Source organism: Pleurodeles waltl, chromosome 6 (assembly GCF_031143425.1).
Source record: "Pleurodeles waltl isolate 20211129_DDA chromosome 6, aPleWal1.hap1.20221129, whole genome shotgun sequence".
In the NCBI taxonomy this organism is placed as follows: domain Eukaryota; kingdom Metazoa; phylum Chordata; class Amphibia; order Caudata; family Salamandridae; genus Pleurodeles; species Pleurodeles waltl.
Window position 1 is genome coordinate 536,197,341 of NC_090445.1, and position 16,891 is coordinate 536,214,231.

The window sequence follows — 16,891 nt, forward strand, 5'->3', positions numbered from 1 at the left end:
GCTATATGCCCCTGCTGCCTGGGGTAGCAGCCTCCTGAGATCTGTCACATATTTTGCACATCTTGCCAAAGCCCAGGGTGCGGAGTGTGAAAAGCAAAGGTTGGATACCTCCATACAGGACCGTGCTCCCTGAGCCAAAGCTCCTGGAATTATTAGCTGTCTTTTTTCAGCTACTAAGTTGGGACAGCAGCACAGAAGGTGAAGCCAGCTTTCTTGATGGTAAGAGCAGATCCTATGGGCGCTTTTTTGCCTGTGTGCGGGCCAAGAAGGATTAAAGTCCCTAATTGGGAGGACTAATGTTTCCATATAAGGGATTTGATGCAGAGTGCCTGCATTTATTGCTTCTGGGAGGTATGGTTGAGGGGCTCCGATCAAATAGGAATCATTTAGCACAGGCACTGTTGTTGGTGATTTGGGTATCAGTATATCAAACTCTCTTGAGAGTTCCTTTGCTCTTCTGTTAATTGATGTTTTCCAAACACTGTAGGTCACTGTGTCTTCCAACTGAAAGGTGCCGCCCGTTTCAAAGGTCTTCTGTGCTTTACTTAATTGCATGTGCCACGGGTTGCCAGGAGTTTCAAAAATCGTTCTCAAATTATGTTTTAGCGTGAGTGAGTTGGCCTTCCTGAGTCTGATGTAATATTTCAGGATTGCGGCTTGACAGTCTATCTGCTGTGACATTAGGCCCATTTCCAATCTGAGCCTGGTGCGACGGGTATACTTTGGTTGTTGTAAAATGTTTAAGTATGCTCTGCAGTGGGCCTGTTCTATAGTGGATTCTAAGGACCCCAGGAATGCCAGGTAGCCATATTGCAAAGCAGGGAGTAGTGTTGCCTTTGTTACTCTCAGTATTGGTGCAGCCGAGGCGCTTCTAAGTTGGTTATTCAATTTGGCTGTAATTTCATGGTGCTACATGTAGGGAAGGAAAAAGACTAAGCAGACACTAAAAAATTCTGTAAGCAGAAATAGATGGCTAGCCTTTAAAAGTCTGCCTGGAAGGCAAAGTGTCAGGAAATGGTGCAAGGTGGGAACAGATTCCTTGAAAATTTAGGCCCTAAATCCACAGAGACAAAAATGAGTAGTTGTTCTGTCCGAATGAAGAACAGTGGTTGATGTGATTGAGGTATTCTAGGGCTGGCGGGAAGAAGCTGTGGGGAACAATGTGGAACAGCGGAATGGTGGAGAGTTTAGTTTAGTTTAGTTTAGTTTATAGATTTGTAGAGCGCATGGCTACCCGGGGGCATCCCAGCGCTAAAGTACACAGTGAATGTCGGAAGAGCCAGGGGAAGCAGATTAACTGGGAAAGAGAATGGTTTTCAACTTCCTCCTAAAGAGAAGTTCAGAGGATTCCTGACAGCATTCAAAGGGCAGGGCATTCCAGAGCCGAGCAGCCCTGATGGAGAACGAATTACCTCCCCATGATCTGTTGACCGAAGGGATGTAAACCTGTCGAGAGGAACGAGATCTAAGAGAAGAGATCTAAGGGGCGAGTAAAGAAAGATACGTTTTCTATGGGAAAGGGGACCCTTATTGTGTAAGGCTCTGTGAACAAGACACAGAGATTTAAACTGAATGCGCTGCTTAATCGGGAGCCAATGAAGAGCTGCAAGTGCTGGTTTAGCGGAAAGATGCCTTGGGGTATTCATGAGAAGTCTAGCTGCCGCGTTCTGCGTAACCTGCAGCCTCTTTATTACATAGGCCCTCATTCTGACCTTGGCGGGCGGCGGAGGCCGACCGCCAAAGTCCCGCCGTCAGGTTACCGTTCCGCGGTCGAAAGACCGCGGCGGTAATTCTGACTTTCCCGCTGGGCTGGCGGGCGGTCGCCTTCAGACCGCCAGCCAGCCCAGCGGGAAAGAGGCTTCCACGATGAAGCCGGCTCGGAATCGAGCCGGTGGAGTGGAAGCTGTGCGACGGGTGCAGTTGCACCCGTCGCGTATTTCACTGTCTGCGCAGCAGACAGTGAAATACATTTAGGGGCCCTCTTACGGGGGCCCCTGCAATGCCCATGCCAGTGGCATGGGCACTGCAGGGGCCCCCAGGGGCCCCGCGACCCCCCCTACCGCCATCCGGATCTCGGCGGTCCGACTGCCGGGATCTGGATGGCGGTAGGGGGGGTCGGAATCCCCGCGGCGGTGCAGCAAGCTGCGCCGCCGCGGAGGATTCAATGGGGCCGCGGTACACTGGCGGGACCCCGCCAGTGGTGCCGGTCCGACCGCGGCTTTACCGCCGCGGTCGGAATCCCCATTGGAGCACCGCCGGCCTGTCGGCGGTGCTCCCGCGGTCCTCCGCCCTGGCGGTCAAAGACCGCCAGGGTCAGAATGACCACCATAATCTGGAGAACTAAGATATAGGGAGTTCCCGTAGTCCAGGGGGGAGAGAACTAGGGCTTGTACAAGAATTCTTCTGGCAGTGAATGGCAGAAGTCCAAGAATCTTCCTGACACTTCTAATTAAGCCGAAGCAGATCGAGGAGATTCTTTTAGCTTGTGGCTCCATAGTTAAGCGTGGGTCAAGCAGAAAGCCGAGGCTTTTTACTTGTGTTATTGGAGGAGGCAGGCTGTTAAAAGCCTCAGAGTACATAGCCAGAGGGGCGGTAGGGGCGCCATTACCTATAATCATTACCTCTGATTTGCTGTCATTAAATTTCAGTTTCGACAGGGTCATCCAGTCCCCAATATCTTTCATGCAATCGGCCAGGTTGGCAGAGGGGGAGTCCCTACTACTAGAGAGGGAAACCACCAATTGCGTGTCATCAGCATAAGTGACCATAGAGAGGTTATAAGGAGCGACTACTGTGGCCAAGGATGACAGATAGATGTTAAACAAGGTGGGGCTTAAAGATGAACCCTGCGGGACTCCACAAGATAGAGACCTGACGTCAGACAAAAAAGAGCGATCCAAAACTTGAAAGGATCTTCCCGTGAGGAAGGAGGAGAGCCAGGCAAGGGCTGGACCTCCTAACCCTATCTTGGAAAGTCTATCAAGGAGAAGAGTATGATCGACAGTGTCAAATGCTGCACTAAGATCAAGGAGGATAATAGCAGCATGACCACCTTGATCTAGAAGTTGCCGAGCAGATTCAGTTACAGTAAGGAGTGCCGATTCTGTACTGTGATGGGTTCTGAAACCCATTTGAGAAGGATGTAAATGATCGTGGCTCTCAAGATGCCTGGTCAATTGCAAGTTCACGTGCTTCTCCAGAACTTTTGCCAATATAGGAAGAAGAGCAATGGGTCGATAATTATCCAAGACAGAGGGATCCATCCTAGGTTTTTTTAAGAGAGGCTTTATGATTGCATGTTTGAGGGAACTGGGAAGAATACCAGCGGACAAGGAATTATTAAGTATTTCTGTCAAAGGACCAACAACAATATCTGCTGCCTTCAAAAGAATAGAAGGAGGGGCCGGATCCAAGGGAGAACCCGATTTGATATTGGCAAGAAAATTCCCAATCAGAGTACCTGTGAGGGGGGAAAAATTGGTTAACTGGGTCATACCCGTAGGAGAATTCATCCCTTGCCCCATGAGATTATTCTGAGAGGGAGATGGAGGAAAACCGGAGTATATCTTGTTAATCTTGTCTTGAAAGTGAGCCGCTAATACATTACTATGCATAATAGAAGCTTCCACCGGGGAGGGCGGAATAGGGGGTAAAGTGAGCTCCTTGAAGATCTGAAAGATTTCTTTCTGAGAAGTGGACGAGTTCTCTATTCTACTGCTGTAATATAGAGCTTGTGTTGTCTTAATATTATGATGGTAAGATCTAATAGCTGATCTATAGGCTTCTTTAGCAGATGGATTATAATCTTGTCTCCAAATTCTCTCAAATTTTTTACAGTTCTTTCTAAGGTCCAATAGAGAAGACGAATACCAGGGACTAGACTTATGAGCAGGTTTTTTCACCCTCAGTTTGCAAGGCAAAACTGAGTTTAAAGAGGTAGAAATCCATTTGTTAAACAGGCCCACCGTATTAATGGAGGCATGGTCACTGGCTAAAGGAGAAGCACAGAGTGCCATATGCCAAGTGCTAGGTACCAACTTCGACCAAGCACGACCCATTGTGGTGCACCTGGGCTGTGTCTCTCTAGGAGCATCATAGGGAAACGTAAGTGACACTAAATAGTGATTGGTCCAGGGTAGAGGCAGAGAGGAGGAGAAGGTAAGATTAGGGATATTACTAAAAAAAAAGGTCTAAAGTATGGCCTTTCGTGTGAGTTGGACCAGTAATATGCTGGTCCATACCCATAGAGGTAAAAGAGGCTAATAATGATTTAGCAGATGGACAGTTAGGATTGTCTAGGTGGATATTAAAATCGCCGAGGACGGTTAAGTTGGAGGCCTTCCCAGTAGAACAGGCCACTGCCTCCGGGATAGCTTCTAAAAAGACTCCACACGGGCCGGGGGGGCGATAGAGTAGGATTCCTGAGAAAGTATACCTAAAACGAGCAGCATCTCTGGGCCCTGGGCTCGTCAGGGCGCGGACGGGCGCAGACGGGCTTGCCTTAGGCGCGCCTCCTGCGCGGCCGGTGGCTGCCCACATTTAAAAAGAGCATGGGGGAGGCCTGACCTGGCTCCAGCACCAACAACTAGACCGGCAACCAATATGGCTGCCGGAAAATGGCACCTTAATGGCTGCCGAATAAAAAGTAAAAGGAGATGCACCAGGAGCCCCCAAAAACCGGGCACCGGTGCAGAAAAAGAGAGTAAAAACCACAAAACCAATATTTATAAAAAGTAGCACCCCTGAGGACTGAAAAAACGGAGTCCTTTGGTTAAAAGTTCCCAACAGCAGATCGACCCACAGTAAAAAGAGTAAATATACTAAATAGCAGAAAGAAGCTTTATAACTTATTTTAAACTGTTAAATCTCTAAAAGGCAATAAGGCTGAAATAGGAAAACTGTTCCAAAAATGCAGAGTGTACTTACTGGTGCCGGTGGCTTCCCACGTTTAAAAAGAGCATGGGGGAGGCCTGACCTGGCTCCAGCACCAACAACTAGACCAGCAACCAAGATGGCTGCCGGAAAATGGCACCTTAATGGCTGCCGAATAAAAAGTAAAAGGAGATGCACCAGGAGCCCCCAAAAACCGGGCACCGGTGCAGAAAAAGAGAGTAAAAACCACAAAACCAATATTTATAAAAGGTAGCACCCCTGAGGACTGAAAACACGGAGTCCTTTGGTTAAAAGTTCCCAACAGCGGATCGACCCACAGTAAAAAGAGTAAAAATACTAAATAGCAGAAAGAGGCTTTATAACTTATTTTAAACTGTTACATCTCTAAAAGGCAATAAGGCTGAAATAGGATAGCTGTTCCAAAAATGCAGAGTGTACTTACTGGTGCCGGTGGCTGCCCACGTTTGAAAAGAGCATGAGGGAGGCCTATGGTGGCTGGAATGTGTACAAACATCTGGGCCCTCCCTCATTAGAGAGAGTTTCCCCATGTGTTAGACATTTTATGAATTCCTGGAGAGGGGATTCCTAATTAATAAGGTTGCAGCGTGGAGGTTCAGTGCCCGTTTGCTACCCATCCAATCCTGCATGGGAGGGAGATGTTTCTGGGAGACCGTAAATGGTGCACATTGACAAAACCTTGGAAGACACTTTGGAGGCTAGACAGGCCAAAGCAGTTCTTCAGACACTGAGGATGTAGCTGATGCTGATGAACATAGCATGATGACCACTGTCATAACTGGGTAATCCAGCCACTTTATCAATGATGCACAGCTTCACTTAAGACATTCTGGCACTTAACTAAGACTCATTCTCAGTAGGAATACTCAGGTAGCAATAGCTTACATTATAGGTTTGTAGACTGAATGACTGTGCTACATGTCTCACTGTGGTGGACGATGGTTGATGGGTCTTGTAGTGTAGATGAATGGTCGTGGAAATGGACTACTGACCTTGAGCTTTATGAAGCAGCCTGTGGGAGATGACCATAGCAGGAGCATCCATTCTAATTCTGTGTATTGCTTAATAGGCATATTTCATTAATGTGTAAAACATTGATACTAATGTATTTGTATTAGAGCCTTCATATTGAGATTGCCCATTGTGTGTCTGCATGAATGCTGGTGTACTGTGTGAGACTCCCTGGATTATGTTTCATCCCAATATTTAAGCAGATGCACTGGTCACCGTGTGTTTGGTTTATTTGTCTAGCAATTAATTGGCAGGAGATATGGCATAGTGCCTCACCGGCATTACAAATTCAGAGCTGCTGCTATCGATTAAAACATGTAAAGATCTCAGCTAGACAACCCTTTTAAGCTCAATTGATGGCTTGCTATCTTCTCTCCTGTTGCAGGCACTACAACAATATTGTGTAGTTGTGAGCTAAGTTTGTAATTGCTTTCTGGAGTATATAAGGGACTGTATCTCTGAAATGCTGAGCCATGATCAGGCACACAACCTGTAGTGACATTTTCACTAAAACCTTCGACCTTGAAGCACAAGGAAAACGTTGTGGACACTGGCCATTCTTTCCAGTACATGGGAGAACTGAACTGGAGATAGTAAACAAGGAAGGGCATAGGCATGGTTGCCTATTTAAAGACAAGTTCGAACCATAAGTAAGCAATTGCAATTATTTTAGGAAGTAATAAACAAATAATAAGTTGGTATCTTGTCAACCAGCAACGTCTTGCGTCCATTGAAGAAGTGTTAACAACACCAGACAGCCATCACAGAAAGAATCAGCTTCTGCGATCATCTGCATGAATATATGTATGTATCTTCCTACTGGAACTGTTAGAGTGTGATATACAGGAGAAACATTGAAATAAGTTAAGTCTAGTTGGTGGTGGGAAATCAAATTTGAGGGGACCTGGAGGGATCTCTTAGTTCCCACAAGTTCCTATGGATAAAACCTCAGGAATGGACCCATTTGTCTGTTATTATGTGCCTCATTTGGTGCAGATGGGATTCTGATTCTGCAGCCAACCAGATGCTCATGCTTGATATTCGTTCTAGTGATGTTACAGCTACATGTGCTGCATTGCCACTGGATGTGATCTTTTTGGCCAGGTTGGCAGATACTATTTTATTGATGATGCTAAAGGTCTTGAGATGAACCAAGTCTGTGTGCAGAGCAAATCCATATTCGCTAGAGTAGGAATGGTATGCTTGATCTTCTGTAGGCCTTAAAAGAGTAAGGTTGTTGCATGTAAGATGATCCTAATTAGAGCTGGGCCGGAGTTTGGGATCCAGTGAGCGGGATGTTGTCACTATCCAGGTGGGATAAAATCGAGGCTAAAGCCTTTGTAGTGATGTTCTCTTTGGAAAGTCTTTCAGAGAAGGGATAGACAGCACCAAGCTATCTGTCTTATTTGGCTACGTATATTCTTAAGGTAATGTTGCTAATGGTGATCAGCCCATGAATTTTGGATTTTCCATGAGTTGTGAACTCAATCCTTCCAGCTTGATGTTTACAGCGCATTCCTGCCTGTGCTTGTTTGGTGCAGATTTTAATGAAAATGAATTTGGCCTTAGTGGGATTCGCTTTCAGTTAGGAACTTTACATGTAGGCAAAGATGATGGTGAGGCAGCCTCTGAGTTGGTTGATGTCTTTGATGAGACTTTCATGCAGAGTTGAGTGTCAGTGCATTGATGAATTTTGATGCTAAGATTATCTAAAGGGTTAGATGCATCAGTATAAAATAAATGAAGAGAAGAAGAATGCCTGGGAATCACAGATGTCCCTGGCATTGATTTAGATCTATAGATACCGATCTAGATGAATCGATCGATGTCTGGTGTAACACTAGGAGATTAATCAGTACACTTTCATGCTATTGAAACCCATGTTTGGAGACAGGATGCTTCTCAGTGTTTGGTGGTCAGCGGTGATGGACCCTGTTGACAGATCTAATTGGACCAGAAGGCACGGGGTGCTGTCCCCACAAATGTGTAGCTCTTCAGCTGTAAAGTAGATGGCTGTTATCTCACTAAAGCTGCATAATTGTAAACCTGTTTGGTAGTCCTGTAGGAGGGAGTTGGTTTAGATTTGCTTGTGTGATTGGAGGTTAATTACCTTCTGAATTATCTTGGCACGGAGGGGCAACTGTGTGATAGGAAATAGCTGGTGAGGTTGTCTGGAACAAGGATGACTGTATCTAGTGATGGTAAAATGTGTTCAATGTCAGATTCATCAGGTTATGTGCTGCTGCAAATGGCACATTGATTATGTCATTGAGCGGTGTGGAAAATTCTGCAGAAAAGGTTTTAAGGATTGTATGAAATATGTCATCATGAAAAATGCAGGTAAAATGAATTTGTAGAATGGCCATTTCCCCAGTGCTTCCAGGTTTTCATTACATGGTGAGAAGAGTGGGCCAGTTGCCATTTCAAGAACAAGTCTAATCTATTATGCTTCTGAAGAGTTATGAATGCCAGCTCTAATATTAAACAATTGTTTTCTATGATCAGTTTTCAATGATAATGTATTTCTATCCACAGATGGAAATATCTGTAAGAGATGAGATGGCACCTAAGACAGAGGGCAGGAAAGTACTACATGTGGGCAGTTTGTGGGTAATATGTTGGTGAACAGCAACAGTGAGCTTACAGTGGACTAGTGAAATGTACAAGAAGAAATAGATTGAGACCTCATCACAAGTCCCGTTGTAATCCTGACTGAGGCTGAAACTGAAGTTTTTGACTGAATCTGCATTATAGGTTATACTTAGGACATTACTGCACCTACAGAGTTCAAGCCATTTTTGGCCATGTAAAACATGGTGATAAAATGTGCAGGGATACACTACAAGATTCTGAGTTTTGCAAATTGCAAGGGGTGAATAAATTAAGTTTTGAAATGCAAGGTAAGAATGCTTGCAAGACTTTTCATTCTGTTACAATAAAAATAAAATACTTTCCAAGCCTTATTTTCCAATATCTGTTCAGACATTTACACAACTCAAGATAGTGCAGCAGTCTTCTCCTCTCTCCTCAAAGGCTTGTGATTTCTGATGTCAGTAGCCACCAGTGACCACCAAAACATGACAGGAAAAGACAAAATTATGAGACAGGGTTGAGCAATTTATGTGGCAAGAAAAGTCCAGTTCTGAATTTATAATGCCAATAGCTCAAACTCAATAAAATGCAAGACCTATTGCATCGCAAATGCTTGTCTATTTTGTCCTTTTGTTTTCAGACCAGTTTGCAATCTGCGATCCGTGAGCCTGTTGAGTTCTGCTACGGTAAACATTTCAAGATCTTCATTTCATGAGCAATTTATTCATATACTAGTCTCACTAACAAGTTTTCCTTTATTTCGTTTATTTCAACTTAGTGTTTTACAGCAAAACCCCTGATCGTCTAAATGTGGACATCATTGCATCACAGATGTCGTTGCCAATCTGTGTAATTACCTGTTTTCTTTTGTTGTGATTAAAACACTTATAAAAAGAAACAGTCTCCTCCATTCAGAGTATTAATGCTTCTATATGTGATATGGTTACTGTTGAGATTAATCACTCATACTAAAGAGATTGCAATATTACAATAGGTATATTTGTCATTTTTGTTTATTTGATTCCACAATTGCTTAGATGTACAAAAACGACTAATTAACAGAATTGTTAATGATACTAAGACATGTAAATTGCATTTTAATGGCAATACACGTTCAGCTGCAGAACGTAAATGGTACATGGTTCTAACTCTAGAAGAGGTGGACAGAATATAAGAACTCTCACATTGTTACAAATGGGTACTCATTAGTGAGGCAGAGAGTGCTATTAGTTTGGCTATAATTTTGCCAGGTTGCATTTTCTGTAGCATTTCTATGCATCATAAATACTTTGCACGTTGTCTTTGTTATCTAAGATAGGCAAACATTAACTACTGGAAAACTTTACTACATAAATGCACACGCATGGGGCTGTGGCAGTGTGCAATCTGTTGTAAATAATTAATCACTGCTAATTAAATTATTTAAAAACATAAAATACATTGCACTAATATAAGCAATCAATTAAAGGGAATAATTGACATAAACCATTTATTGGCAACACCTGCCAAAAACTAGAATTTTAGTATAATACGGAACTGCAGCTGAAGTTGATTTTTTTCTTAGCTATACAATGAGCCACATTTTAGTTTCTGTCATTGGCATTAACACAATGCACATAAATCATACACACAACACATCAGTTGTACATTGCAAATTCTTGAAAGGATGCAGGTCATCCAGTTTGGTCAAAATACATGGCAGTTCTAGTGAGGAAAACACATCCTCATAAAAGATGCTAAAATTCCACGAAGAGGACTTATTACACTCCAGTTCTTTCTTTCTAATACATGTCAACATAGGCCTTAAATTGTCAACCCCTGATGAGGATGTTGTCCAAATTCATCTTTGTGGCACACATTTCCAACTCTGGGCTTTTCAGTTGCAAAATGTTTGGTATCAGGTGTGTTAGTAAAGTACAATTAAACACCCCATGACTTCAACTTCCAGAACACTTATGGTTGATTGTCAGACGAAATCCCAGGACTGCAATTGTAGTGACTCGACAAACATAGAGCTACATGGTAATCCGCAACTCACTCAGAAATGTTGCTGTATAAACTCTCATAAAGAAAGTGTAGGAAGCTGGTTCTGTATATACCATATCAAAATGAGATATAGTGTGCACAGAGTCCAGGGTTTCTGTATAGGCTTAACAGAGACTAAAGTAGATAACACTAATGCTCTCTTTTGTGGTAGTGTGGTCGAGCAGTTAGGCTTATCAGAGGGTAGTGCAAAGCATTTGTTGTACACACACAGGCAATAAATGAAGCACACACTCAATGACTAACTCCAGGCCAACTGTTATTATATAGCAAAAATATATTTTGTTACTTTATTTCTAGAACCACAAGATTCAAGTTGTAGATAAGTATATTTGCAAGTAAGTATCCAACATATGTATCAATACCACTTTGTTTCAATTTGGCAAGTCAAATGGTTTCAAGAAAGTAGCAAATATCCGTTTTAAAAGTTGACACTGCAGTTTTCAGGAACAGTTCTGGGGGAAAAGAATTTAGCACAGTTTTTAAGCTAAGTACAAGACTTACAGTTCCAGTCTCCGGGGGTTTCGATGCCCACAAGAGGGGCTTCAAGTTAACCCCAACATCCACCACCAGCAACATGGGGCAGGCCGGGTGCAGAGGTCAGATTTGAGGTAGAATTAACCTGGGCTCCTATGGAGACTGGGGGCACTCAGAATCAGGCCTGCTTGCAGGTAAGTACCTGCGTCTTCGGAGGGCAAACCTGGGGGGTTTAGAGGAGCACCGGGGAGGCCACAGGTCAGCATCAAACATATACCCTCAGCGTCGCAGCGGTGGTTGGATGCAGGGTGCAAACACACCATCGAGCTCCCAATGCTTTCCTATGGGGGACTCCAGGGGTCACGAAGATGCTGCAGGTGAAGTCGAGGGGGTCGGTTCCGGGAAACCAAGGGGTGGACAAGGAGGAGGGCTGCCTGCTGGATGTTGCTGCACTGAAGGTCGGATTCTCCAAGGTCAGGGGGCTGCGGGTGCAGGGGTACCTTTTGGCATCTGGAATCTTCGTCGGTTCTGTCGCGGTCAGGCGGTACCTCCGCATTTAGGCTGCAGGCGTCATCGTGTTGAACAGGAGGGGTCAACCCAGCATGGATACTTGGTCAGAATCACCCGCTCTAGTTGGTTGGACCACCTGGACATGGGTCATGGGCTTCAGGTGCAGAATTGGCAGGACTCGTTGATCTGGGGCAGTTCTGGAGTCCTTTGCTGGTGTTTCCTTCTGGACAGGGCCGCTGTCCATGGTGGATCTTAGTCCTCTGGGGTGCAGGCAGTCCTCTTGAGGTTTTAAAGAGGTTTCTGGGCCTGCAGGATGCGTCACCTTTTGGTTGCAGGGCTTCAGAAGCTGGAGACAGGCCTGGAGGGCTGGGGCCAAGCCAGTTGGTGTCTTCAGTCTTTTCTGCTGGGGTTTGGCTTAGCAGTCCTTCTTTCTTCCTTCTTCTTCTTGAGGTTGCCAGAAATCTGATGAGCTAGGTTTGAGAAGCCCTCAAATCCTGGCTATAAGGGCGTTACAGGGGTCAGAGGGCAGTAGCCAATGGCAACTGCCCCTGAATGTGACTACACCATTCAAGTGTCCACTCCCTTTGGGGATGGGGACATAGACCTAACCCTATTGGTCCTTGTCCTCCAAACCAAGATGGAGGATTTTGCAAGGAGGGGGTCACTTCAGCTCGGGACACACTAGGGGTGGTCCCAGCTGCAGTGGTCACTCCTCCTTGTTTTCCCTAATTTTCCCACCGGACTTGCTGCCAAAAGTGGGGCTTTGTGAGGGGAGCGGGCATCTCCCCTTGCTGGAGTGCCCTGGGCCACTGTAAAAAGAGGCCTGAGCCTTTGAGGCTCACCGCCAGATGTTACGATTCCTGCAGGGGTGGGTGTGAAGCACCTCCACCCAGTGCAGGCTTTGTTCCTGGCCACAGAGAGCACAAAGGCTCTCACCCCTTGTGGTCAGAAACTTGTATGCAAGTGTCGGGCTGGCACAGACCGGTCAGTCCTGCACTAGAAGTTTGGCTAAAATACAGGGGGAATTTTTCAATAAATCCAACAACGGCATCAGTGTGGGTTCATTCTGCTGAGAAGTTTGATACCAAATTTCTTAGACTTCAGTGGTGCCATCATGGAGTTGTGGAGTTCGTAATGACAAACTCCCAGCCCATTTACTTTATATGACCACACTGCACTTACAATGTCTAAGAATGGACTTAGACACTGTAGGGGCATATTGTTCATGCAGGTATGCCCTCACCTATGGTATAGTGCACCCTGCCTTAGGGGTGTAGGGCCTGCTAGAGGGGTGACTTACCTATGTCACAAGCAGTAGTTTGTGAGCATGGCACCCTGACAGGGGTGCCATGTCAACTTTGTCCTTTTCTCCCCACCAGCACACACAAGCTGCAATGGCAATGTGCATGTGAGGGGTCCCCAAGGATGGCATAATACATGCTGCATCACTTGGGGACCTTCCCTGTCCACAGGGCCCTTGGTACCGTGGGTATATTTTACAAGGGACTTAAATGTGTGCCAGGGGTGTGCCAACCGTGGAAGCAATTGTACATTTTTAAGGAAAGTACACTGGTGCTGGGGCCTGGTTAGCAGGATCCAGCACACTCTGTCAAGTCAGCATCAATATCTGGCAAAAAGTGTGTGTGTGGGGGGGGGTAACAATGCCAAAAAGGGCACTTTCCTACATAAAGATTATCATTTTTTATTTAGCAGCTAAACTTTAGCATTTTCTTTACCCTATTGACCTTATGTTTAGGTTTAACTTAATACTGCTTGAAAAGTATTATAACTCTTACAAATATAAGATGTTCTCTGGAATTTGAATGAAATGTTTTTGTGCACAAAACGGGATGCAAAGATATATTTTCACTGTAGCCCAACTGACCTATGACAATTGCTCATGCCATTAGTGTATTGCATAAGGTGTCCCATTGAAACAGAGGTCATGTTAGGGACAGACCAGCCCTGCCTCACAGAATTAAATGGAATTTAGTTGTTTTCCCACCTATGTCAAATACATGCATTCTAAGCTTGTACACTTGTGTATGTTAGTGCTTTTAGGTCTGGATTTTTTAATGTACAGCTGTCAAACAGATCTATTACAAACAATCTATGTATATTAATCTATGTGCCCCTTTCAACCATTGGATTTTTTCTACAAGTCTCTTCAAACCAATGGTGTGAGGCTTTAACAAGCATGCCTTGGCTCAGTCCAGTGGAATATACATCTCTCACCAAATTTTACTTTCTGTTTGGGAGTATCCTTCGCATACACTGAAGTGTTTAAGGGGCTATTTTGTTTAATGGAAACAAAGTCATTTTGGTAGCTGGATGTCCTGAAAGCTTTTATGCGTGCATCTCTTGATGGATGAAAATCGAATTAGAATGAATAAGCACATATTAATGTATTTGCTAAGGTCATTGATGCTATTTGTCAAAGTATGTAGCTAATTTAAATAGAACACAGACATGCAGAATTTTCATTTTACGCTGCGAAATCCCTGCTCCCAATTCACCTAATCAGCCCTGGTCGATATGTGAAAAGCACAGCTGTATGTTGGAATTCTTCAGTTTGCAAATATTGTAGTGGGGCGTGATGAATGCTTCTTTTGTATTCCTGCTCAAGTAAGTGAGGCTGTTTGTTGACTCTGAAGAGATGAATGCATAAGTGCATACTTCGAGCATTACGCTTCTAAATGTTTGTATCTGTGTAATTGTAACTGAACCTGTTATTACTGATACTCGTCTCCTGGCACTGCAAGCCAAAGAATCCTGTGTCTGAATTATTGCAAGGTATCTACCTATTCATCTCTCCAGTTCATGCAGCCCAAATCTGTCCATCGTACACTCTTACATCAACATCTGTACATTCCTACTTGCACAAGTCCATTACTTTCCTCAAACACTCATTCATGCTTCTAACCCTGTATACACGACCATCCATCCATACATCCCTAGTTACAAACACATCTGTTCATTCACCTGCATAGTCTTCATTTGTCCACCTGCTACTATGGATCCATTCAGTGATCCATCATCTTTTTAGTCACCGCACACTCCAAATTTCATTCATACCCAGAGGTGTGCATATAAATCTTTGAGATGTCTATATGTGTGCCTCTACGTGTAACTTCTGAGTGTCCCATCGGGGAAATAGTCTGTAATACATGTGTGCCTGCATAAATGTGTCCATTTGTCTTTGGTTTTGTCTGCATGTCACTGGTTATTTGTGTGTGTGTTCTTGTGATGGCTACAGGAGTGTATTAGTGTCTGCATGCTTTGCGTTTATTGGCGTGTCAGCTTTTGTCTGTCTGGTAGAGGAAAGTCTCTTGTAGACCAGACTAGAAAGTTACAGTGGACTTAAAGCAGGTTCATTGCTTAACAATTGGTTGGCTTAATTGTCACTCTTATTTACGTGCTTGCTGTTCGATGGCTTGCTTTCCTCTTCTTGTGTTTGTCCCCCCGCCCCTAGAGAATATCCTCTTTAAAATCCTTTTGATCAGCTGACTTAAATCCTTCCCCTACATACCTTTAAAGAACTACCATTTTTTTTAGCACTCCATGAGTGTCTATTTGTTTTCCAGCTCTCTCACTCATGTGCTGCTTCCTCTTCCCAAAAACCCACCCATTGTGCTCCGTGCTGCTCTTCTCTCTCCCTACTCTCGACCTCCTGTGCTGTTTTTTCTGTTAAATACCCATCCCCCACCCTACATGCTTCGTATTGCTCCTTTCTCCCTCAACCGGATTTTTTGTTCATGTAAACACCCCTCCTACTTCCCATTGCCTCACTCGTGATTCTTTTTTGTTCCCCCGCCGCACGTGGTCCTTAAAATACTAATTTGTACAATGTTTCGTAGGCCCAACAGCTCCATTAGTTGCCAGGCCACTCCACTTTCACAAATGCACTTTTGCACAAGTGAGAACTATTTTGTTAATATACTGCTCCATGTTGTATCTGTCATTCTGGATTATTAAATAAAAAATACTGAAATGGCGCCTCTGTCATTTAGCAGACATTTGCATGCGTGATGATGCATGCAAGCTCATATATCAGTATACCTATACACACCAACTGAATAACTGTTGGATGCGGCGTGGTACACTCATGCGCCCATAGTATGTTTATGGCTGTGTTTTTTGCCGCTGAAGCATGCAATTTGTTGCTACTGCTCAGCTTTGGCAAGAAGCGCTGGTAAAGCCTGTGCGTGACAAAGGCGAGACCTATTAGCTTGCCAATGCTTGTTTTGCATTATGCCAACGATTACCGCCCTAGATCCTAAGGAAAAATACCTGAAGAGGTAACCAGTGCTGCCAGCATACCACAGACAATGTATAAGCCTGTCTGCCTCTTACAGTTCCTCATTAGTCACCCTGCCAAGCACTGCCTCCCATGTCACCTCGGCCAGTCACATGGAATCACTGCTAACAAAGGCTCAAAGCAAAGACAACATCCTTTCAGCAGCACAACCGATATACGGTCTGGCACGCTACCCTTGTGGCTAACAGCTTTATCAGCTACATAGGTACACTATGCGCTATACAAATGCTACCAGCCAATACCTGTGGCAAGGGGTGTGACGTAAGGGTGCCATGTGGGAGGCCTACGACCCCCCCCCCCCCACGCCCCACCCTCCATTGCAGGGTATGTGATGGCCTAGTAAAAACAACTAGCAAACTCAGGGCTGTGTCGCTCAAGAGCAAAGTAATACAAATATTGCAAAATGATTCATCAGTTTTTGCTGGCAGGAAGAAGGTCTGAATAAAACAATGCCCCTGTGGCTTTCCCTGTCACTGACCAAGTGCAGGCAGAAAGAGAAGAGCAAAAACAGAAGAGGCAAGAGAGAGACAGCTGAGGAGAGAAGCAGAAAGAAAGGGTGAGAATGAGAGAGAGACGTGTGAAGAGACAAGGGCAGTTGTTAGGAGAGTGGGGGGATTCTAAAGGCTGTGAGAGCCCGCTGTCCTTGAAAGGCAGAGTGCCCGCGCGAGAGAGAAAGGAACAGAGAGAGAGGACATAGACACAGGTCATACAGAAATGGGAAATGGGAAAGACTATCAGTTACCACAGCACCCAGAGACGGGAGACAGCTGAGTAAAAGGGAAGAAACACAGGCCAAGGGAGATACAATGAACAGAGCAGGAAGGAGGCGAGGACTAGACAAAGAGTTCACAAGGGATTAGGCAGAGAGATCAGAGAGACGTTCTATGGGAAGAAGAAGAAAGACTGAAGAGAGAGACAGTGATGAGTGAATAGGTAAATGCATTCTCTTGCAAACTGCACCATAAAAATGTTCGTATTCTTTCCTATAGTGATATGCCATGTATGTGTGCCAACAATGATCTGCATTTA